The 24780-nt window shown below is 40.2% G+C and overlaps 1 protein-coding gene across 3 annotated transcripts in view; it reads right to left on the reverse strand.

Annotated features, from left to right (window-relative positions):
* SEMA3A (semaphorin 3A) overlaps window positions 1-24780 on the reverse strand; it is a 446406-nt gene that overhangs the window by 243694 nt on the left and 177932 nt on the right. The window contains exon 1 of one of the 3 annotated variants that reach the window (XM_006117137.4): window positions 16164-16297. The exons of the other annotated variants lie outside the window; for them this stretch is intronic. The gene's annotated coding sequence lies outside the window, so the exon portion shown is untranslated. Of the gene's footprint in view, window positions 1-16163; window positions 16298-24780 lie in introns of those variants that run through there. 3 annotated transcript variants of the gene reach the window in all.

A 24780-nucleotide genomic window follows, 5' to 3' on the forward strand; every position in this document is an offset into this window, starting at 1 on the left:
GTCTCAGGAAGGGATTCTCAGAAGCTTACAAACTGACCAGGGAACTTCCCAAGCTAGCCAGGAGTGAAATGTAAAGGAAAGGAGTAGAGTATAGGTTCCAGAACCACAAAAGCACATTAGTGTCTAGCTCCCATTGATCTAGGCTTCTGGCAATCTGGAAAGAGGGTCTTATCTCAGGATTCTCAGCAGTAACTCCGCTCTTGAAGTTAGGCACTTATGTAAAGCCAGCTCTTTCTCACACAAAACCCCTCCAAAACAAAACAGAACAAAAAAGAACACCCCTCCCAAACAAAGTAAAACAAAAAGAAGAGAGAAAAATCCAAATGTAACCTCTTGCCCCCTGGGTAGGACATATAGAAGACATGTTTCTAATCCTTGCTGTTCCCAGTCTAGGGCAGACACTTGAACTAAGATCTCTCACATCCAAGTGAGCACCCAAATCAGCAGACAGGGATGGATGTGACGCTCTCCACCTTTTCTCTTGAAGCACTTCCACCTTGTGTACGTAACTGTTCATCGGTCTGAAAGAAGTGTGGAGAAATTTTTTAAAAATTCTACATGTGAGAACAAGAATGAGGGGGAAAGCTGCTTTTTGATTGGTTGTCCGCCTCAGTGCCCCACCTCCTCCAAGGCTAGAGCAACCAATCATAACCCTACCTCTAGGTCTCTTCCCTGCTCCCCTTCTGTGTTAGCAAAGGATAAGCTTCTTTGTCCCTCCCTGATCCTCTAGCAGTTGCAGACTGGGAGTGGGAGGAAAAGCCCCTGGAGCTCAAGCTGTGCCATGGAACAAAAAAGGATGGAAACCACTGCTTCAGTTTCCCAGCTGAAATATGGGGGATAATATTTCCTGTATCCTCCCTGTTGTCTGTCTTGCCTATATGGATTGTAAGCTGTTTGGGTCTGGGATGTCTCTTTGCATATATACAACACTTAACACAATGGAACACTGTCTTGGGTCAGGGTACCTAGATACTACTGTAACACAAATGAACATGAATTCATTATGTATCTCTAATATGATAGTCCTGGCTATTTGGATAGGAAGTCCTCCCATTGTTTTAACTTTGCAAGACAAAGGGAGACCCAGACCGTTCTTTTGCTTGTGGCAGTTTTATCATTACCCTGCTAAGGGAAGATGTGACTGATTAGGAAGACGTGAATAAAGACAAACAGAGGGTTGATTTTGCTTGCATTCAAGTAAAAAAGGGAAATGCAACTGACTGGAAGCAAGAGCAGGATCAGGCCCTAATGAGGAGATAAGGAGCCCTGAAAGAAGACATGACATCACCAGACAACTCCAAAGTGGTGACATAAATCTTTTTATGGGACCATCAATAAGCAGGAAAAAAAAACCTTTTGCTTGTAATTTTCAGAGGCAGAGATTTAATTCTGACCTTCTAAAGGACTAATCCCTAAGCTTTCATGAGCAGTTTAAAAAAAATTAAAAGGCCTCACAAGTTTAGGCACTGAAAAAAAATGCACAATATTGGAGCCAAGTATGAATGATTATGAATCAGTCTGAGCCAGGCCTGCAAGAGCTGACGGAAGTTACTGAATAACAAATAGGTAAACATCCAAAGCTGCAGTTTTTAATTTGGGTTTGCACAGAGCATCCCCTCCAGCACAAACAGAAACTATAGGTCAGTTACATTCAAATTTCTAGACCTGAGTACAAAGATATTGATAGATTGCATTTTTTCAATGTAAACTTTTAATAAAAAAACATCAGTATTTGTAACTTCGTAGGTAGAAATGTAATCCAGGGCATCTGAATTTAAGAACACAAGAATGGACATATTGAGTCAGACAAATGGTATTGGGTAGCCCAGTATTATATGTTTTTATAGTGGCTGGTGCCAGATGCTTCAGAAGGAATTAACAGAACTGTGCAATTTATAGAGTGATCCATTTGCTGTCTTCCAGTCCCAGCTTCCAGCAATCAGTTTTAGGAACACTCCGAGCATGGGTATGTGTCGTGTCTCTGCCATCTTGGCTAAAAGCCCATGATGGATCACTCCTCCATGAACTTATCTAATTCTTTTTTGAACCCACTTGTACTGTTGGCCTTTATGACATCCCTTGACAACGAGTTCCATAGATTGTCTGTGTGTTGCATGAAGAAGTGCTTCCTTATGTTTGTTTTAAACCTCATACCTATTAATTTCATCGGATGACCTCTGGTTCTTGTGTTATGTGAAGGGATAAACAGGACTTCCTTATTCACTTTCTCTACATTATTCATGATTTTATAGGCCTCTATAATATCCCTGATTTATTGTCTCTTTTTTAAGATGAACATTGCCCATCTTTTTAATCTCTTCCCATATTTAAGCTGTTTCATACCATTTATCATTTTGTTGCCATTCTCTGTACATTTTCCAATCCTAATACATCTTTTTTTTTAGATAGGGCAACCAGAACTGCATGTACTATTCAATGTTTCGTCATACCATGGATTTATATAGTGACATCATATTTTCTGTCTTATTAACTATATTTTTCCGTCTGGTTCTTAACACAGTTTTTCTTTTTTGGATAGATGCTGCACACTGAACAGCTTTTTTAGAGGAATATCCACACTAATTCCAAGATTTTTTTTTAAGTGATAATAGCTAATTTAGACCCTCATTCTTTTTCCAAATAAAGTTTGGATTTAGTTTTCTAAAGTGTATTTCTTTGCATTTATCAACCCTGAATTTCATTGGCCATTTTTTTGTCCAATCAGTTTTGTAAGATCCCTTTGTCATTCATCAATCCAGTTTAGACTTAACTATTTTGAGTTAATTTTGAACCATTTGCAATCTTTGCCACTTTACTATTTACATATTTTAGATCATTCATGAATTTGTTGAACAGCACTGGTCCCCTCCATTATGAAAGTTGACCATTTATTCCTACCCTATCTTTTAAACTGTTAGTGTGAGTCTACACTGCACCATAGGTTGAAATAAGATATGCAATTTGAGCTACACATCTTATTTCGATGTTATTTCAAAATAGTTTATTTTGATATTTGGTGCTGTGTACACAGCAGTTATTTTGAAATAAACCACCATTCTGAAACATCCCTTACTCCTTGTGGAATGAGTTTACAGGGATGTCGGAATAGTGAGCCCATTATATTTTGAAATAATGGGTGTGCTCAAAAGATGCCAAATAGCTATTTCAAGATACTACAGGTATCCCAAAATAGCACTGCAGTGTCGACATAGCCTTTCTGACCCAAGAGAGGACCTTTCTTTTTAGCTTTTTAGCTTTGTTTAAGAGCATTGGTTGAGGCAACTTATCTAAGGCTTTCTGAAAGTCCAGGTACACTATATCCACTGGAGCATCCTTATCCACATGCTTGTTGACTCCTTCAATGAATTTTAACACATTGGTGAGGTGTGATTTTCCTTTACGGAAGTCATGTTGACTTCTCCCCGAACATATTATGTTCATCTATGTGTCTGATAAGTCTGTTCTTTACTACAGTTTCAACGAATTTATCTGGAACTCCAGTTAGGCTTACAAGCTTGTAATTGCCAAGATCACCTTTGTAGCTTTTTAAAAATATTGGCATTATATTAGTACCTTCCAGTCATCTGGTACAGAGGCTGATTTAAGCACAGTTAGTGGTGCGACAGTTTCATGTTTGAGTACATTTGGAACTCTTGGATGAATACCATCTGATCCTGGTGACTTATAACCAATTAATGTATCAATTGTTTTAAAACCACCTCTAAAGTCACCTAAAAAGAATGGTTTGCGTGTGGGGATCACCCCACATCCTCTGAAATGAAGATGGATGCAAAGAATTCATTAGCTTTTACACCTGACCTGACAGAATTTATGTTCCCTTCTGTCTCAATATGATTTGACTTCCAATTTTAAAAAGATGTCCTTTTTGTCTCCAACCACCTCTTTGATTCTGCTGTTAGCCATAGTGGTATTTTTTTTTGGTCCTCTTTCTGTTTTTGGTTTTAGTTTTAAATTGGGGTATATATTTAATTTGATCTACTATTATTGCATTTTTAAGAGTTTCCAGGCAGCTTGCAGACATTTCACTCTTGTGTTTGTTCCATTTAGCTTCTGTTTAACAAGTCTCTTCAGTTTTGTATCATTCCTATTTTTTGAAGTTCAGTTGTACTGTGGTAGAATTTACATAGTAAAATAGATCTGAAACCTGCTGTGAATTGTGTACTAAATCTTTCGAAAAATCTCCCCGTTGTTGAAAAAAACGTGTCTAAACTGCAATTTCAGTTTTGAAATGGTGCTTGTTCGAAACAGCGCCATGATGTGATTAAGCAAATGAAGCTCGGAATATTTAAATCCCCGCTTCATTTGCACTTTCAAAGTGCTTCATTTACATCCCTCTGCCGATAGAGGGGTGTAGTGTAGACACGGCCTGAGAGGCTTGCTGTCAGCATGGCGGTACCTACAAATGCAGTTATGTTGGTATAATTACATTACCTGGGGTGTGGATTTTTCATACCCCTGAGTGACAATTATGTCAACAAAATCTGTAGTGTAACCTAACCAACGTCTTCATTGTTTTACTTTTAAAGGCTTGTTACTTTATGGCACATACTCCTAGAGCACATGGAAAGTCATTTAGACATGCCAGTAAATAAGGGGAATAATATGTAGGCGCATCTAGGAGCCAGTCTCTAAAACTTGGTACCATGGGCTTTTCCTTGAAGTGTAGGCATAGCTAATGGGGCTGCAGACAGGTGGGCACAGGAGTCTGCCAGTGCAGAGCAGCAAGCAGGACCAGAGTCTTGAAGAAGCTAAGGACTGCAGCTTCCTACATTGCGGCTGCCTGTGCCATCCTCCACTTACCTGGAGGAAAGAGACTTTCTTCTGTTTTTCAGATCACCTTAGACAATCTAAAAATTTCCAGTTTTACCATAAAAAAAAAGTTTAGAGCTGAAAGCAAAAAACATCTCCCAGTGCCAACTATGTTTTTAACCACAGGCACTTAGAGCAAGCAGATTGTTTATCTAGAATATTATCAAAGGCATTTTTCAAAGTAGTATCAGAAGAAGGATAAAAATATATACTCATTTGTCGTAAATTCATGGCTTCTTTTATTAAATCAAGCTGAAGTGTTGCCTGCCCTTTCATGCCATGTTTTGTCATCAGCATGTGTTTGTTTGTTTTGCAGCACAGGCTTTAGTGTGTTTTTTTATGTGGTAGGCGAGTTTGAAGGATTTGCACCACCAGTAGGCCCCAGAGGCAACCGGGTGGCTTTATTGTAGAAGCAGGCAGATTATTGATGGTTATGCTGAGAAAGTGCATGTCAGAATAAGTACGGCTGCACACTTTAAAAGGGTACAGTGTGTACTCCTCCCATGACAAATTTGATCTGAAATCTGGCATAGCCCCTTCCAGGAGTCTAAAGACACTGGTACTGTTGTAGTCCCACTCTCTCTTTGCACTCTTGTACACAAGAACTGGGATTTTCACTACAATTTCTGGTGGTGCACACAGAAACAATCTGCCTCCTCAGTGTGCTGCTCTCCACACCTACTGCTTTAGAAGGTGACAGCAGACACAGAGCACTGCTGACATACACATAAACACACCCTCAAATTTCAGGCAGCTAAGTCAGAGGCTGATGGGTCCTAAGGACAGCCCCCAAGTGATGGGAACAGTTCGACATCTGAATGGGTAGAGCGAGGGTAGGCCAAGATGAAAATCCCCCCCCCCCCCCCAGCCTTGCAAGTAGCCACAACTCACCTCCTGCATGAGTGATAACCCCAGCCTGGGACAATCTTCCCGGAGGCCAATTCTGGGTGGGTTGGACCCAGCTACCAGGCTCCAAATGGAAGTGTATCTCATCTCAGCACTTCTGGAAAATGGCAGCTCCTGCCTCCTAGAGATGTTTAACTGACACCTAATGGGAGCCAGGCAATAGCAGGGGACAGTTCCCAGCCCGTAAGGCCCCAGTTAATAGCTAGCATGAACCCCTGCTTTTCACAAAGTCACCCAGGTTGAGGGCGCTGATTCTCTCACCTAAAGGCTCCTTCCCAGTAGAAAGAGAAGGGATCTTCACACCTCAGCCCCTGCTCCTCTTCCCTCAAACATTGAACCCTACACTGTCGGTTCCCTTCACAGCCCCCCCCCCCCACACTTTGCACCCCAGACTGCAACCCTGCCTGATCCCAGAAAATCCTACACTCCCATACCCCTGAGAAGCTTGTTACCCTCGGGCTCATAGGGTGCACAGTGGCAGTGCCTCCACAGGCTAGACATGGTGGAGTCCCAATATGACTGTATGGCTCCACAGCAGTGGCTGGAGCAGGGGCTGTGGGCTGGCCAGGCAGCAGGGTCTAAGTGCCAAGAGGCAGGTAATGGCTGGGTAGCAACATGGAGACAGAAAGAACGCTGTATGGTTCACTGAAATTCCAGCAGCACTCACAGTGCTACTGGAAAAATGCCTGAGCCTCTCTAATCACCACAGCAATGTACAAGGAACCTCACATGTACAAGGGACAGGGTGTGGCTGAGGAGATAGAAGGAGCATTTTCCCCACAGTTTGAGAGGTGCTTTCTGCTGCTCAGAACCCCAGCTGGCCATCACTCGCTTCACAGAGCAGCATAGCCAACCTCCTCCCCTGCTGCTGTCATTCCTGAAGGGTCCTGAAGTCAGTTTACCATCCCAGATATCTACCAACCAGCAGCTGCCTTGTCTGCCTATAATAGAATAGCCTCTGGGTGCACAAGCTGGGAGGGAATGCTCTGTGTTCCTAGCCCAAGCTAAGCCAGCCACATAATGGCCCAAGCTAAGCTAACCACATCATGGCCACATCATGTCTGTAACTATATCCATGGCAGCACACCAAAGTTTTGAGAAAATTAATCTGCTCTTTAGTTACAGAGTCTAACTAAATAATTCACTCTTTGGAGGTGGGATTTGTAAAATGCACCGACAAGTTGAACAACAATTGGTCCACAGGAATCTCACTAAGAACTTCCTACTGCACTTTAATATAATTTCAAATAGCACGTTGATAAAGCAAACCAATTAGTGAATGCACACCATGATAGGTCAATTTAGAACTCCTCTCTCCGGTATAACATATTACCCCACTGTGAGGACAAACCCCTAGTTTACAGAGTACAGGCGTGCACGCCATTAACACGAGCAGCAGAAGCAGCAGCTAGGATTAATTCCATTCACAACTCACAGGGTTTGTCTTCACTAAAAAGATAATTCAAATGATAATTTGAGTGTTTTCTCTAATTTGGAAATGTTTTCTGACCACACACACAAACCCAGTAACTCAAATGCAGTAGTGATTTTAGCTTTAGTTGGTTGGCCTAAGAGGCTAAGCTTGAATGGGCACAACTGATCAGCTGCTTACATAACCACTCTGTGGGATGGATGAAGGCTAATAACTCCAGACTGCTGCTGGTCTTCCAGTGCCTTCCCACAATTACCCTTGTGTTCCCAGACAGGACAGACAAAGTCTTCCACTGAGAGAGTATTCATAAAACAGCTTAACATACTACAGTGTAAAGCACCATGGGATTTCCCCCACAACTCTTACCATCATACAAGAATGAGTACAGAGCAAATGTGGACCCAATAGCTTGAGTTTATTTCACATGGTGGCTGCACTCATCCTGGCTCAGCTATTTAGTGAGATGTAACTCTACAGTGAATGCATGCCCATGGAGTTATTTCTGGGCCACAATCCAGGTGAGGACTGAGCAACACGACTTCCTCCCTAACAAATTTATTCTGTGACTTCATAGCTTCTAGTCTTCCACCTTTCACAAGCATTAAGATTTTCAGGAACAAAAATATTTTAAAAATAATCCTGGCAAAGAAAGTCTATTGCATCAACTTTTGAAACATGGATGGACTAAGATCAGACACATATTTCTGAGCTATGTCAGAAAGTGTTGCAAATAGCTGATTGATTAACCTGTAGTCTGGAAGTCTCTGGATTCACAAAGGAGTCCAGGAATATTTGGAACATCTTGGTATTCATGGACATCCAGTTGATGAAACTCTCCAGGAAACTTCCAAAATTAGAAACCAACTCTCTAAATTGGTAGCAGACATTTACTAAGTAAGATTATCCCCAGTGATTTACAGGTCATCTTACAAAATATCCTTTGTTCTTTAATATTTGACATTATACTGTGTGTGTTATTAAGGGGCAATGGAACATGATGTGACCAAAAATATAATCATTACTCTTTTTCTAATATCCATTTGGAAAGTGGTGGAGCATGTCATTCATATTAATTGTGCCAAAACAGCAGCAACATGAATGCTAAATTAATCACCATGTTCACAAACTGTCGAGTGTGGCAGATAGCCAGCTATTCAAAATTATTGCAAAGAAATCAGCACAGCTGTAACATATTTTCAGCTTGTACTCCATATACTATTGAAACCAATGATGTCTTTGATGGAACTGGGCTTGGAGTCACATTTCCTCTTTGCTTTAAATAAGACGAAGAAGCTAAAATTATAATTAGTTAATTTGCTCTATAATTTCCTCCTTTGCAATGATATAAAAATGTCAAAAGCCAACAAAGCAGGAATAAATGGTGAGGATAATAAACAATGTATAAATGTGGATGACATGAGCTGATGAAGAGCCTGAACTAATTATGAAAGAAAAAAAGGAAAGGAAAGAAAGAATTACAGCAGTAACCCTCAGTCACATTTTCCTCAAGTCCTAATCCTTTTACTCCCGTCAGGTTGAACTAGCATTACTAAGAGAAGAACATAGGTGACCATTTCAGCCCATAAAACCACCGCAGCAGCTTTCCATGAAACCTTTTAAGCACATGGTTTCCTTAGCCATTATATGGCAGAGCCTAATCTTAGTGGAAATGCCACATAGTACTTTGTAAATGCAAGATAAGCACATTGGTACTATGTAATAACTCAATGCAGCAGAATTGTAGTAGTGATTATTTGTAAAAGTTCTATTATTTATTTGGATTGATATACCCACTTATGGGGCCCAGTTTAGTATCAACCCTGTGCCGTACATACACATAATGAAAAGACAGCACCAGCATGTCAACAGGACACCAAGCCTCCTAGTCCAGCTTCACAGGGGGTTCAGATTAACATTTTCAATACATCTGTGTCACTGGCACTTTGAATTTCTTGAATCCCACTCACCCTAGGCTTCAGAGCCTACAAAGTCTACACAGCTATTTTTAGCATGGCAGTGTGAGACCTAGGAGCCTGAATTTGTCGACTCACTGGAAGGCTCGCTGCCAGGGACTGTGTAGAGGTACCCAAAGAGCTTAAAGTCAAAGTATATGACAAAAGAGAATAAGTGAATAAAGTAGATGGGGAGAGTTCAAAATTGTGAAATTATTATTATTAGTGTAATCAGCAATAGGCATTAAGACTGATGTCCCTGCAAAACTCTAAATGTTGCATGAGGGACCTGCCACAAAGGAAAAGAGAGATTCTTATTTTCTTCCTCCATAAAGGGCCGCCTATGTCAGACTATATCTAGACTGCATTGCTTTTTCAGGATACCAGAGTATCCCAGAAAAGCAATGCCGCGTCCAAGGAATGCATCTGTTTTTTCGAAAAAAAAAAATCAAAAGAATGGATGCACTCTTTTGCCATCCCTTTAAACCTCGTTCAATGAGGAGTAAGGGATGGGTTGAAAGAGTATCTTTTCCCAAAATTTGGTGCCATGTAGACATGCCAAATTTCGAAAGAGCCTTTTTTGAAAGTAAATTGGAAAAAGATACACAATTTGAGTACTGCAAATTGTGTATCTTTTTTCAGTTTCCAGTGCAGTCTAGACATAGCCTCAGTGTTGTCTCACAAGATCAGTGTAATGATGTAATTGACAGAATCATAGTTGTCAGAGCCACCAAAGGCATGGTGAGTCCATAGACATGGGCGGAGGTGGCACAGAATTATTTCCTACAACATGTTTTTATTGCTTTGTTCACGGTGGTTTTAAACGGAGATACAGAAAGCACTGAAAAAACAGAACTAACTGGGTCAAAATCTATCCTTACACATGTACACAGTGGATGGGCATGGAGTCAAGAGGCACAGCCAAGCAGAATTATTTCCTCACTTCTCCCAAGAGGCCACACTTCATGGCAAAGGGGGCAGGATAAGGTAGAGTAGATAGAGAAGTAACTCAGAACTCTTCATGCTACAGGGAACATGCTGTACTCCATGCAGTGGCATAGCAGTGCACAATGCATATGCACCCCTATGAACCAAGGAGGTGTAGGAGGATTCTTGCGGAAAGAGTGCAGCCCATTACCCCACATTTTTCAGCATTAATTCAGTGTTAAGCCTCAATACTACAACTGAACTCCTAATAAGCATAATTTGTGGACTCCTTTTATTTTTGAAATGGTATCATAGTTACAAATGAACTATTCAGAATCTACTTATGTAGTCTCCTGAAGATTTATTTGTCATGATGAACTACGTTTATCTCTGAGTGCGTAAATACGAGTGATCCAATATTTTATAAAATGTTTTTGTTTCCTAGAGCTGTTTGACTAATAAGGGTTTTCAAATTGTTCATATAGTATAATCTTATTGTGGTTGTATTGCCTGGAATCTATTAGCTTCTACAATGTCATCATACCAATGTGTTACATCCATGAATTAATGGGCGATGGGGGACAAAAAGCCTAGCCTGGAAATAAATTTCCCTATTTCCCTTGCAATATTTTGGTATTTTATTTTGTTGTATTGTTATTTTTCTTTTTATATAGATACTCTACATACATTCACACCATACAGGCATGCACACACACACACTTTTAACAGGTTCTAAGCTCTGTTGGGGCTTATTGCAACAACCAATGAAGTCAATCCAAAGTTCAATAAAATCAATGGAAGGATTCTCACTTACTTCAGTGAGTTATGGATTGAAGCCCGGGATGCTAAAGTTTTCAGGAAAACAGACAATTGAGCCTCGCTTAAAGAATAGATCATATGGAGATATCACAGTTTGAGAAATGCCACTTTCCTTCCTGTTATGCATTTGGGATTGCTCAAAAGGAAAAGAAAAACATTTTCAAGCATTGTGATCATGATCCAAAATCTTTTGTCACACATTCAAAGAATAATGCCAAATAGACAATTACTAAAGAAAAATAGCAGCAAAACATCTTCATTTTTATCATTTCCCAAAGTATTAATTAATTTAGCACAGCTATTTTTTCTGTGGCATATTGACACACTGCACAAAACCATAACATTTTGTTCAAAATAAATACACAGCTTTTATCCTGTGTCTTTTATTCACTTAACATAGAGAATCAAATTCTAAGTATAAATGCCTACTCAAAATTATGTAGGCTTTGGACCTTATCCTTTATCCATTTTTCATGGGTTGCAGTATCGATAACATGATCAGATACAACCAAACCCAACTATTCATGTGTAAAACCACTGAAGGCAATGGAAATTACATAGGAAAGAATTTGACTTGTATGTGTTGGCCTTTAAGTTAGTGCTTCATTAGGCACAAATTGGGTGCCTCTTTTCCATTGCAATTGGATTTGTTTGTATTGTTTCTAACAACCAGGGATTGGACCAGGCCCTAAAATTAATGATGACTGAAATCAGGGGAATGACTGCACTGCTCTAAGGTTCTGAACTTTTTTAAAAGTGAAGCCCAAATCTTTATATATAGCACAACACAGTCCTAGCACCAGCATAAGTAGCTTTGTAGAAATGAAGAGGAAAAGGGGGGAAATTTTAGCAAACTGAATCTGATAAACTATTGTAAGTAAATGGTTCATATTTTCCCATGCTCCTGTTCCCATCTGTAATCCAGCCGTTCATCTTCTGAGAAATCTAAACCTTCTGTGCTTCATGTTTTATTCATCATTTATCCTAAGGTGCTTAATTTATACCAAAGGACAGCAAAAAAGGCTAAGAGTTGCTTGTGTAAGAAGAGATGCTTTAAGGCCATTATTCATACCCTTTGATCTTAAGTTTTCATTTAGGAAACCTTGGTTTTGTGCATAATTAAAGGCTGACACTAACCGTCACTATATAAATTAAAATAAAATTGAATAAATCCAACAACCTTTGAGATTGTATCTATACCTCATTGTCAACAACTGCAGAACAATTATAAATATATTTGATAGCTCCAAAGTTAATCCTGATTCAGTTTGTGGTCATTGTTTGTGGGGGGAGAGAGGGAAGTGGAGATAAAGTAGTTTTTTATAACCGTACCAGTTTCAAAAGTATTTGCAATTATTTATCCTTTTATACCATTTAGGCTAGTACATAAAACCATAGCATGATGGATGATCAATGACATTAAACTTCAGCTTTCCCATGGAAATATATATTATGAACTATGCACAATCAATTAGTTCAGACAAAAACCACACTGTTTCCACTTCTCCTAAGACAGTGGCACATATTTAAGTTTTCAGCTCAAATACCCACTTTGGCACCACTAGTGAAATAAATTATGTTTGTTGTCAGGTCTCCCACTGGGTGGCGTGTGGTTCCTCATGCATGTTCATTTGTCACCCTCAAATAGCTTAATGCCTCCTGAATGGCCTTCAAGCAGATAACTACCTAAGTAGAAGTTAATTAAGTCATCAGTTCACTTCAATCTGTAGAATTTTAAGCTACCCAATACTGCATGTGATATGTACATTACAATAGTCCAGACTTATGTAGTGCAAACACCAGGAACATTTAAATTGTATATTTCTCAGAGTTGTCCCCAATGATCTTGAGTCAAATATACCTAATGGTTAATGATAAGATATTCAGTAAGTAAAAAACTCGGACTAGCATCCTACAGGCAGTCCCCGGGTTACGTACAAGATAGGGACTGGAGGTTTGTTCCTTAAGTTGAATTTGTATGTAAGTCGGAACTGGTACATATTGTAGGGGAAATTCTATCCAAACATTTCTCCAGAGCTCAGTTTTATTCTCCCACACCTCACTTCCCTCAGTCCTTTATTCTCAAGCTGAGGTGTCTGCTGAGAAAAGCCGATCCCCGTCTCCCTTGTCTGCTGGGGGGGGGGGGGGGCGCTAGCTTCGCATCTTCCTGGTCTGCTGGGGGGAAGCAGCTAGTGCGGGGTTGCCTTACCCTGTTTGTAAGTAGGGATCCGATGTAAGTCGGATCCATGTAACCCAGGGACTGCCTGTATTTCAAGAACAGAAGCAAATATCCTGACTATCAGAGATAGCTGGGAAATTTCTAATTAAACAAAATACAATTTACCTCCATTTTTTTACCTATTCAGCCAATGTGAAGGCACCATGACCTCTCATTTGTAAACCTAGGAGACATTTAATCACTTCATGTTGTCCCAAATGAATTTTCACTGGTGATACTCCATCCCTATTGATACCTAGTATATGAGTATAGATTCGCTGCTTCTAACTTTAGGCTGATAGAGGTCGAAAGCTAGAATATTTCCAAGATAATGAAATATATCCAGTGATATGTTACCCTTCAAAGAGGTTGTTAGCAAAATGATATGATGAGCACCATTTTTGTTTCTGTATTACATAAGCAACAGGAAATAATTGGAACGACCACCAAGACACTGTGAAATGGGGGGAGGGAGGAGGAGTGGGAAGAAGGTTTCAAAACAAAGCATCAGGATTTAGCTACTTGACTTTATGCATGCAAGACTCTACTTCAAGCCCACTAGGAATTTTGCCCCAAATATTAATAACTCTTAGGAATTTGAACAAGTAACAATGGAACCAGTAAGGTGCTGATGGTTTCTGAAGAATGTTTTATCATTACTATAAGACATAGCACTGATCTAGCGAGACTAGATGGCTTAGAGCAATGGAAATGTGCTTGATAGCCTTTCTTGGTGAGGGTGCTGGTTCAAAGCCAACTTGCATCATCACTGAGTAGAAGTGTTTGTAATGTGCTTGGTGGTGGGCCAGATGGACAGGGTCCTCACATCACAGAAGTCACTACTTTATCTGGCAAGCACAGCAGAGACTGCAAAGGGAATGAACATTCACCCTAAGAAGCGGGTGTTTTGGTTCTGGGAGGTGCTAAACCTGCATTTGCTCTGTGCGCCTCAGTTATCTATCTGTAAAAAGCACTTCAAGGCAAGGACTGACTCTGATTCTATGTAGGTACAGAGGGACTCCAGGCAAGGCTTGGGCTGATAGGTGCTACTGTCACACAAATGATAATTAATGTGTGGTTTTAACACAATAGAAATTCATATAAGTAGTACAACAATGTGTAATTATAGCCCCAAAACTGGGATGGGGAACCTCAGGCTGCAGCCCCCGACTTTCCTGGATCTAGCCCCCAAGACTCAGGGTGTACTCCCCAGCATTGGGGAGCCCATACTGGTGCTCCAGCGCTTCCCCCTTTTCCCACCCCCAGCTGTCCCCCTGCAGTGCTAGAGCATACAGAATCTACTAGCCTGATCCCCCTCCCCCCCTTCAAGGCTGTGGTGTGTGAGGGGAATGTGGGAAATGTCCTTCTCCTTCTCACTTGGTGGTTGCCTCAGTGAGGTTTTATTTTATTTTATTTTATTTTATTTTATTTTTGCTTTTCACTTGCGTGTGGCCCCCAATTGATTTTTCTGTGGGTAAATGACCCCTGACCCCAAAAAGGTGCCCCTCCCCTAAAATGAAAGAGACATTTTATCGTGTATTCTCTTAATTTTTTTTCTTCTTCACACAGCGTGTAGTCAACCTGTGGAACTCCTTGCCAGAGGAGGCTGTGAAGGCTAGGACTATAACAGAGTTTAAAGAGAAGCTAGATAATTTCATGGAGGTTAGGTCCATAAAAGGCTATTAGCCAGGGGATAAAATGGTGTCCTTGGCCTCTGTTTGTCAAAGGCTGGAGAGGGATGGCAGGAGACAAATCGCTTGATCATTGTCTTTGGTCAACCCTCTCTGGGGCACCTGGTGCTGGCCACTGTTGGTAGACAGGATACTGGGCTAGAAGGACCTTTGGTCTGACCCAGTACGGCCGTTCTTATGTTCTTATGTAAATATGTATGTTCAAAACTTTTCCAGGTAAGATTTCATGATGACTGATATTAAAACAAATCCCCAAAGAAAGGCATTTTTAGACAAAAATTTATGGTGACATTAAATATAATGCAAACCAGCTAGAAGAAACACACATTTTCAAGGACACCACATCCTTAACTCAGATGTTTGTGTTTTAATCCACAGTTCAAGACTCCACAAGAGCATTGATCCATCCCAGTTAACTCTGCATTAGGTCAATATATGAGAAATGTGTATAATATCTTGGCTGCAACCAAAGAGTTGACTTAACGTATTTAGCAAAAAATGCTTCAAGTTTTACTTGTTGGATTAATGCTATGCCAATTGGCTTCAACAATGAAACTAAACATATAGGCTTAAATGGATAGCTCTTCCCCACCCCATACAAAATGGAAATCTGTCCACATTGGTATGTATGGACTCGCTATGCTGTTCTTCATGTACTGACAAGAATGATGGGAAGTCTTTGGTGGCAGTGTGTGCCTGGAAGCTATTCTTGCACCTGACTCTCAAATTCTGAAATTTCATTTTTTTTAGAAGCTGCCTGTGGGTTAATAGATGGCTTCCCTGATGGCATCTTATGTCTTTTGGGTTAGACCACCATTGGCTGCCTCTGGCTTAAAAGCTGCCTGGGAGTTAACTCTTGACTTAAGCTATGCAATTAACATTGCTGAAGTTACGTATCTAATCCCCTAGTGTAGACCAGGTGTATGAAAGGACAAGGTCTCCACAGCTTATTGATAATGGGAGAAAATGGAAAAGAGGGCAATTAGATACCTTCCTCCAAGCACCAGAACTGGCTAACATACCTACATGGGTTGTTAAATATCAGCCACTTAATAACACATGCTATGGCTTCTTATATAGAAACCCCCATAGGCTCTCAAACAAATAGAATTGCTTGGTCCCTATTCTCAGGAAGTTTACAGAGTAGATTAATAAGCAAAATATGGCAAGAGCTGAGAGTGACCCTCAAATAAATCAAAAGGAACTATCCATGAGAATCTCCATTTCTGCTTTTTCATTTTGTATTTTTGCTTTGCTTAGACCTGATTGCTGTCAGTTTCTGTTTCCTCTGACCTTGTAGCATGCTACTCAAGACTACAGACACTTAGCAAAGAAGATCACATGTGAATTCCATGAACAGTAGGACAAATATCATTGGTCAAACTCACCTTTCCTAGTGAAGACCAGGGATTGGCTTAGACTTCACAATACTGTCACTGGAACAACTCAAAACCTGGAATTTCTATTCTACAGAAAAGTCACATTACAAAATATCCCTGCATCCCAAATGTGAACCAAATTAAAAAAAATATATAGTTTTCCCACAGAACAAAATGCCCAGAAAATGTATATTCAGATACTTAGAAATCATCTTATCAGAATATTTTCTTTCAACACTATTGAAACAAAGCTTCAGTAAGGTCCAAGTGCTTCATTTTGATTTTATCATTTCAAATTTATGATTTACAACATATAATAATTCAAAAGAAAGCACTTCAACCTTATTGCAATGAAGAGGTCTGACTTTATGCATACATTTCATGGAACATTTTGGTTATTTTTCATCTAAAATTTTGGCAAACTAGATATGTTACTGTGAAATATGTAATTCGTCCAAAGCAAAATTTTCAACAATATGAGTACATAGCTTCCACTGAAGTATATCTTTTAGATCTCTCCAATCATTCTATCTATGCTGAATTGTTCTCTAAGACATGTCCTCCTGATTATATGGAGCACATAACTGCAGAGGAAGAAAACAAGTAACGTTAATTTTTTTTTCCAATGGAAAATGTTCTTATTTCAGATGCAAAAATGTTCATGTTTTTGCCCATCATTTTTTTCTTTTGTTTTTTTTAAAGCTGAACCTGAAAGCAAAATATTTGAGTAAGTGATGTTTTTGAAAACTGAAAACATATATATAACTTTTAGCAAAACACACTCTACTGCATTTTCCAATGTGCTCTACTGCACTTATTTGTTCAAGTGGGATTTTGCATATACCAGTGGTTGGTGAATAACTATATGCTATAGGAATACCCTTCTTGGTACGGCACTAAGGATGCTTACATATGAGCAGGTCCATTCTCTACTTACTAGTGTAGTAGTTTATCTGTTTAAAAGTTTCAGTCATTTCAACCATTGTGCAGAAACAATACCATGTGACCAATCACTCAAGTAACAAACAGCAAAATAGTAAACAGCTAAAGCAAATGATCCATGAAGAATGGACCGTTGGCTGAAATCTATTTGTATAAATAGACTAATTACTGCTAACTTAACTTTAAAAAGTCAAATTTCAAACAATTCATGAACTGGAATAAGGACTAAGGCACTGATCCAAAGACCAATCAACTCAATAGAAACAATTCCATTGACTTCAGTGGATTTTGAATTAGGCCCTTACATCCTAAACAAACATATTCCCTGCAATTTGTTCAGCTCAACCCATCCTTCAAGCAAAGAGGCCATCCCCTCAAAATACTTAATATATGTGCATGCCCAAAGGGGAGGAAGGGCAGTCTGAAGAAAGGTGTCACCACATGAAAAAAAAAGGCATTCTTTTCTTTGTGCCCCAGTAGAGCAAGATACATGACAGAAAACGTAAATTTAGGCCTGAATTGCTAGGATCAAGAGAGGTGTCAGAAATCACACATTTTGCAGCATGTTCCTCTACAAGGAAGTCCTTTTGACAGAAAAGCCTCAAAGTGTGCATGAATACAGCCCATAAAACTTTACAAAAAAAAAAAAAAAAAAAGAGGAGCAAATCATACCTCCAAACCTGCTACACAAATCATGACCCTTCCTTTAATTTTGCCTGCAATGCTTTTACAAGGCGTAATTTGAAAGAGGCTTCATGTTTACAATAAAGGGTTACATCTGTTGTATCTTTCATTATACCAAGCTATTTGTGTTAGATGTTTTTCTCCTTCACTATAATGTATGTGTGTGATTTTTTTTTAAAAAAGCACAATAGTCCCATACAAACTCATACCATACAACATGCTGTTTATAAAATCCCTCATGTAAAAAATCACTTTGGAAGCCAAAGAAATGGGACATACCATTTTTAATCATTTTATATTACTACTGGGCATGTATTCAAGGCTAACCTTTTTTTCTATTTAAGATTCATCCTGATTGAAAGCAATTATGATGCTGGCATGAGGCATTGCACAATATTTAGCACAAATTACATTTCATTCTATTATTAATAGATCTGGTATGTGGAAAATGAAGATGTATGGTTACTTATCTTTGCTTATAATTATGGTGATGCCATTCAGAGTTACCTTCTTCACATTACATCTGCTCTTTCGGCTGGATTTCTATGTGTTTGCAATCTCTTATCCAAAGGGCAAAATGACAATGAAAATAAGAGCAGCTATCCTGTTACAAGGTTAATTTGTGAATGATAAATGAGTGTTTTTAGAATGAACTGCATAGGTTACCATTTAAACAGGTCTTGGCAAAATACCAGCTCTTCCCTTCAGCAGAAAAAAGGGGAAAAAAACCATAGAGAATGTACAAATGAGTTGACTGCCCCAGGATGTCTCTCTCAAGAGGGATTAGAAAAACCTACAGGGGTATTTCCAATCCCAACAAAAGCATGATTTGAACTACAAAAGTTTGCCCCGATAATCATGTTACCACAGGGGGAAAAAAGAACAATTTTCTGCTCCTGTATGAGCTCTTGTTGTAAGACATTTGGAGTTAAACAGTAGGTGCCAGTGAGCCAGATGCATAAAGGAGGCTCAGCCCATCCAAATGGTGTGTGAGACCAATGCCTCTCAAATATTCCTCTGCTGAGCCAATGCAAACCAACCATTATTTCTGCCTATTAATGTGAGGTGGAGTCAACCTTCACAATAAGAAAGGAATTTCACTGAGCACTCTGTTTTACATAGGCTTTTAACTATATTCTGAGACTAGAGTTGGCTCCATGTGTATATTTAATATAAATCTATGTATTAAGGGCAGCTTCCAATCACACCCATTATCATTCCAACTCCCTCAGTTGAATTTCCCAATTGTGAGGCCGGGCTTCTTGAAGGGCCCAAATATTTCTGAGGGAGCCCCCAGCATGGCTTAGTGCCAGCCCTGATCTATATTTGATGAGATGGGACATCTGTATTTCACTTTGGGCTCTTTACAAGAAATTAATTGGCAGGAGCAAGCCTCATGCCTTCTCTGGGCTTTACCCCTTCCATGTGAAAAGACAAGTGGTGGATTTTGTGTTGGGTCCCATTATTTCCCCTCCCCTTTGTCTTACAGTATTTCCTCCTATTTTTGATAGTTTACTTAGGCTATGTCTACACTGGCAGATGTAAAGTGTTGACAGTTAAAGTGCTGCTCACAGAGCACTGCAGGAAACTGCTGTTATGTGTGCATATTGTGCTCCTTGTGATGATAGAGCATGTACACTTCAGCACTTCTTGCAATGCCACAGAGAACAGTGCATTGTTGTAGCTATCCCACTGTGCAACTGGCCGCAGGGCGCTTTGGGAAGGGTTTACAGTGCCACATACACATGATGCAGGTTTCCCAATCCTATTGTTCCATGGTCATCCTGCCACAATGACAGCTGCATTTGAATAGAAGCTGGGGGAAGCAAGAGTGTGTGACAGGGAGTGTGTGTGTGTGTATGCCGAGTGGGGGAGATGCAATGTGTTTTGGGGGATGTCATCATGCTGTCTTGTAAGTTCAGACAGTGGCAGGAAACAACCCATCCTGAGGCAAGGGGAGGGGGAAACCCCCAACATCGCTCTCTCTCACTCACACATACAGACATCTGCCTCTGTGTTCAACATCACGAGCATTCCATCTGACCGGTTTGTTCTATGTCCTGGGGCAAATCAGCACCACAATCAGGCTGTCTGAAGTGGAGCTCTGAAAGGGGATATGTGCATGCATGCAGGGCACACAGATAACTTCCAAACAAGGAGTAGAGGGGACTTGAGGGATTTGGGGCCATTTCTGGAGGCGAGTCAGAATTCAACAAACAATTCAAGTATCCACACTGGTCCCCAGAGTGCAGCAAGCTTCTCGGTGTGGTGGTTTACCTACAGTGCAGCAACTGTGCACACTAAATGCCTTGCCAGTGTGGACACCTTGGGAATTATAGCACTGAGAGATAATTTACTGTGCAGTAACTTGCCAGTGTAGACTTGCTCTTAGTAATAATGGAACCGCTTCCTCATCTTAATGAGCACATACATTTACAATAATGAATGGGGTGTTTTCCTCCTTAAGTAATAATAGGTAAAGGGGAGAAATGAAGACATGCTGGGTGTGATGGGACAGGGGCTATGATGAAAATAAAAGATTATAAATGCTAGAAGGAGCATGAAAGAGAGAAAAAATGTAGATGTGCAGCCAAGAGAAGATAAGAAGGAAAGGTTGGGGGGAATTGACACATTCTGAGAACTAAAAACAGTAATTGGGCCAAGATCAGAGAGTTGAAAAAAGGTCTGAATGCTCTGCGGTGTTTTAATCATTACATCATATTCCATCCAGGTATTTTACTGTGAATGCAGAGGGTAGACCATTAAAACATGCACAGACACAAAACAACTAAACAAAACAATTCAATGTTGATGTAGAGCAGACAAGAGCCTCTCACTGGCCCCAGCTGTTATTATTCATTTTCAGTTGGCAAAAGTATGAAAGAGTTTCCATCTGATCCGTTTTGGAACATTTGGGAGCAGGGAATGGGGAGGACAGATCCTGGATACATTCAGATTGAGATAGTGGTATGATTAATGGCAATCACATGTTACATTGTTGTTATTCTTTGGTTTTGCTGCATTATGATTTTATGGGCTATGAAGAGCATGAACGTGGCTTTAAGCCACTGTCTACATTAGGAGGGTGTGTGAAGGGATTGTGGACCAGTGGCCTCTCTCAGCAGCATGTGCCTGAGACAGGCAGGTTGCATCAAGAGCACCGGTACAGTGCATGCCTTAGTGGCCAGGCATAGCTCTGCTTTTCCTAGTATCAGTTCAGACAGACTTGGCTTGTGCAAAATTGGCAGGACCTTCCCACTCCTTGATCCTCCCAGCACTAGTTGTGTACCAGTGTGCCAGGGCACGTCTGGGTACAGATGATGTGAAGAAGCAAGAAGGTGTGGGTAGTGGAAGTGCAGAAAGAGGGATCTGGCACAGAAATGTAGGAAGGAGTGAACTGGTTTGGCTAAAAGTAAAAACTATCAAGAACCACTGCCCAAAGCTCAACCCAAACTAGGTACAAAGCTTTTCTGAGGTTTAAAATAATTCAGTTTTAAAAGCACCCTCATGATTCTGTTCCCCTTGGTTACTGGAAAGAAAGGTGGTGGAAAGACCATGCTATTCTAATATTAACCTCTTCTGTGGCAATTACAAGTAGCTAAAAATTAATTGTGATGAAAAATTCCTAAGATAGCATGTTCCTCTAAGACTGCAAACCTGATTTCACAACAAAACTTGTGTGGATTAGATTTGAGTCTCATTAAAAAAAATGTGATTATTAATTGTTGTTATGTTTATCACAGTAATATCAAGGGCCTGCTCCAAAGCCAATTCTAGCTAATAGGAAACTTCTGATTGATTTCAGTGAGCATTGGATCTGTCCCATTGCCTCAGCAGAGACTTAGGTCTGGTCTACACTACAGACCTATATGTGTATGACTACATCACTCAGGGGTGTGAAAAAGCCACACCCCTTAGCAATGCAATTATACTGACCTGACTTCCAATGTAGACAGCACTTCGTTGATGGGAGAGCTTCTCCCACTGACATAACTACTGCCTCTCAGGGAAGTGGATTAAATACACCATTGGGAGAGCTCTCTTCCATCAGCATAGAGTGTCTTCACTAATGAGCTGTAGCAGAACAGTTGCACTGGTGCAGCTGTGTCAATACAGAATTTTAAGTGCAAGTTTGCCTTTAGGTGGTCTACATACACAGTAAGATTCAGTCTCTTCTCCAGAGAACTTAAAAACTAAGCTCCTGAAACTGAAAATACTTATGTCCTGGCTTAGTTTTAGGCAGCAAGATTAGTCTCAATGGAGTTGACAGAATTACATAATGGTGTGTAAAGTTAAGCATGTGTGTAAAGTTTTTGCATGACTAAATAGACAGGCCAGACAAATGAAGGATTGTCCCCATTTTACAGATTTTAACCATAGATATGAACACTACCAAAATTGGATATTCATAACCTACATACAAATCTGAATTTCCCAAACTCAGATTAAGATACATGTGTACCTTAGCCTCTAAATATTTAAGTTCTTAATCTAAATAGAATCACATCTTTGAACATAATAAGATTTGTCCTTCACAACAGTCTGTGTTAAAGTGGAATACTCTTTGGCCAGCCAAATGATATACATGCAGTACACTATGCCATGTCACACAGTGAATTACACTGCATGATGGAGAGTTTAAAGTTTGAAATCAACTATACTTTTAATATAGAATGATACATGTATCACTGAAGCATTTACATTGATCCACATCACCTTCAACTGTGGTGTCTCATCTGTTCAGAAAGATTAAGACTGGGGCTGACCAAAAGAATTAGAAATGTCTATCATAAAAAAAATTCTGAGGTTTTGAGATTTGTTTTCATTGTGCACTATTATGAAAACCAGAGCTTTCAAAACAGTGTGAAAGGAGAGAGAAAGAGATGAGAATAGCCCGTAGCTCTGGCACTCACTTGGGCTACAGAACTCCCAGAACAGGGACTTCAACGTGAGTCTGCCAGATGCTGGGGGGCTGATTGACTTGTCGGCTCCTGGGCAAGTGGACGAGGGGAGTAGCTCCGGATTCTTGGAAAGGGCAGGGCCTTGGTGGGGCAGAAGGCAGGGGGATTGAGGGAAGCCAGCCCTCAGCGCCACTTGGAGTGCAATGTGCTGGCTCCTCTACCTTGGGGTATGTCTAGACTACATGGCTTTGTCGACAGAGCCATGTAGATGAGTTTACTAGACATAAGAAAATGAAGCAGCTATTTAAATAATCACCACTTCCTTTACATCAAAATGGCTGCCGCTCTGTGCCGATCAGCTGTTTGGTGGCACAGCGGGGCAGTCTGGACGCGCCACGGTCGACAAGGGAAGCCTTTGTTGACCACTTTGGTAAACCTCATTTCACAAGGCATACCAAAGCGGTCGACAAAGGCTTTCCTTGTCAACTGTGGCATGTCCAGACTGCCTCACTGTGCCGCCACACAGCTGATCGGTACAGCGCGGCGGCCATTTTGATGTAAATGAAGCGGCGATTATTTAAATCGCCGCTTCATTTTCCTATGTCTAGTAAACTCATCTACATGGTTCCGTCTATGGAGCCATGTAGTCTAAACACACCCTTGCAGTCAGCCGTGAGAACCACCCAGATCATACTGTGTGGTGCTCTGGCAGTGATTTAAAGGGCCTGGGTCTCTGACCACTGCTGCTCCTGTGTTTGCAGCAGTGGCACTTAGAGCCCTGGGCTCTTTAGAATCACTGGGCCCAAGGGCAACTTCCCTTTTTGCCTCCTTCTGTCAACAGGCCTGGACACGTGCTAGATAACTGTCTAATAGCCACCACACCATTGGAGGGAAAGGGTGTCTCTTTCTGTAGCCAGAAACTCCATTCTTGATCTGAGGAACCTTTTCAGTGAATCAGCCTTTTGTAATGAAATTTTTTTTCACTGAAAAATTCCTGATCTGCCCTAGTTAAGAACCAGTGAATGTAAAAACACTCTGTAAAACATTTTAATGATATCATGCTCTACAGCTCTTTTTAAGTTACTGTTGGTTGTAGCATACAGAATGCATACTATTTAGGTACTTACCACCTTGAAGCAATGCACACTATTGCCAGTTCAAAATGTAGTACAGACTTTCTTTTGTACTAACCATTCTGCCTTTTATAATGTCCCCTCTCAATGCTGGTGTCCTGGAAATTTGGTTCACAGAAAACAAATGGTTCTGATTTATCTACATTGTTACTGAATGTTTATGAGTTTTTCAGCCACAGTTGTTAAAGTTCATCCAAGAGGATGCTAGCCCAAGGTAACAAACTAAAGGCTGATTTGCATTCTCTCATTCCCACATTTTTGTTCTCTCTAAATAAAAAAAAGCTTTTCTCTAAGTTCTGGCAAGACTGTAAAACATACACATTCTAGCTAACACTGAAACTCTTAAAGAGACATACCAGATATATGTAAATGATCAAGTAATAAGAAAGAAAGAATTATGAGGGGTACAAATATGTAAGAATTTTTTCTCATTTATTTTGCCAACTCCCCAAATTGGCATCCAAGAAGCAACAGTTGCAAAGAGAACTTCCTATCAATTAGCTAAGATGCTAAGTCCTTTGTTTGAATGCAAGGTTTATCCATGCCTTACAAGGTTTATCCATGCCTTCATCACCTTGAACCTGGAGTATTGAAGAGCACTCTACATAGGGCTGTGCCTTCAAACCATTCATATATTGGTGACAGTGCAGTTTTACAAAAGTTATATTATGCAGAGAGCAAATTCCATTCACTGCTCTGTGTACCAGATAATTTTCAGCTTAAATTTAAGGAACTCCCTTGACCTCCAGGGACTCAAATAGTTTTGTCCAAGCCATGTGAAAAACTGCCTCTCTTCTCCTATGAGAAATACTGTGAAATGTGTCATTTAAAAAAAATGTTCTGATGTTACTTGTATCAGTTGATCTTTGAAGAAATCGGAATGGGCACAGATGTATGGATATTCCATATACTGAGCATTTTTAGGGTGAAGCTCAATATTAGAAAAATAAAATAAAATAAATAGAT

This window comes from Pelodiscus sinensis, chromosome 1 (genome assembly GCF_049634645.1).
Source record: "Pelodiscus sinensis isolate JC-2024 chromosome 1, ASM4963464v1, whole genome shotgun sequence".
In the NCBI taxonomy this organism is placed as follows: domain Eukaryota; kingdom Metazoa; phylum Chordata; order Testudines; family Trionychidae; genus Pelodiscus; species Pelodiscus sinensis.